We start from the raw sequence: 913 nt of genomic DNA, 5'->3' as shown, positions 1-913 counted from the left end.
CATCTTTTTTGAATGCCTGAGCAGTATGAAGGTCCCGTCTGGATTCTCGTCCAATATAAAGGGAATAATAAACATGGCGGAGAAAAAGTTCCAAAACCTGAAGTCTCACGACTGCCACGTGATTATGACGCAATTGCTTCCGATTGCTTTGAGGGGGCTCCTGCCGGAAAATGTTCGAGTAGCCATTGTGAAGCTATGTGCATTCCTCAATGCAATCTCTCAGAAGGTAATCAATCCAGAAGATCTACCACAGTTACAGAACGATGTGATCCAATGTCTTGTCAGTTTCGAGTTGGTGTTCCCGCCATCCTTCTTCAATATTATGACGCACCTCTTGGTTCACCTAGTCGAAGAGATTTTCATTCTCGGTCCTGTATATCTACACAATATGTTCCCCTTCGAGAGGTTCATGGGAGTATTAAAGAAATATGTTCGTAACCGTGCTAGGCCAAAAGGAAGCATCGCCAAGGGCTATGGAAATGAGGAGGTAATTGAGTTTTGTGTTGACTTTGTTCCTGACCTTAAGCCGATTGGTCTTCCTCGATCGCGGCACGAGGGGAGACTAAGTGGAAAAGGCACGATCGGAAGGAAATCAACGACATGTATGGACGGCCATTCTCTGACTGAAGCACACCACACTGTACTGACCTTTTCCAGCTTGGTGGCTCCGTACTTTGAGAAACACAAGAATATTTTACGCTCGGACAACCCGGGGAAGCCTGAATCCTGGATTAGGAAGGCCCACATGGAGACTTTCGGCAGTTGGTTGAGAAAACATTTAATGAATGACAATGATGTTGTAGATCAGCTGTACATGTTGCTGATCATGAGAACTGGAAGGCGGACTGCAAGAAGAAAAGAGAGCCCGAGCCCAAGCCAATATTTTCTGATGAGCAAAAGAAGTGGGCTAAGT

This window comes from Triticum dicoccoides, chromosome 4B (genome assembly GCF_002162155.2).
Source record: "Triticum dicoccoides isolate Atlit2015 ecotype Zavitan chromosome 4B, WEW_v2.0, whole genome shotgun sequence".
NCBI lineage: Eukaryota > Viridiplantae > Streptophyta > Magnoliopsida > Poales > Poaceae > Triticum > Triticum dicoccoides.
Note: the sequence above shows the minus strand (reverse complement) of the source record.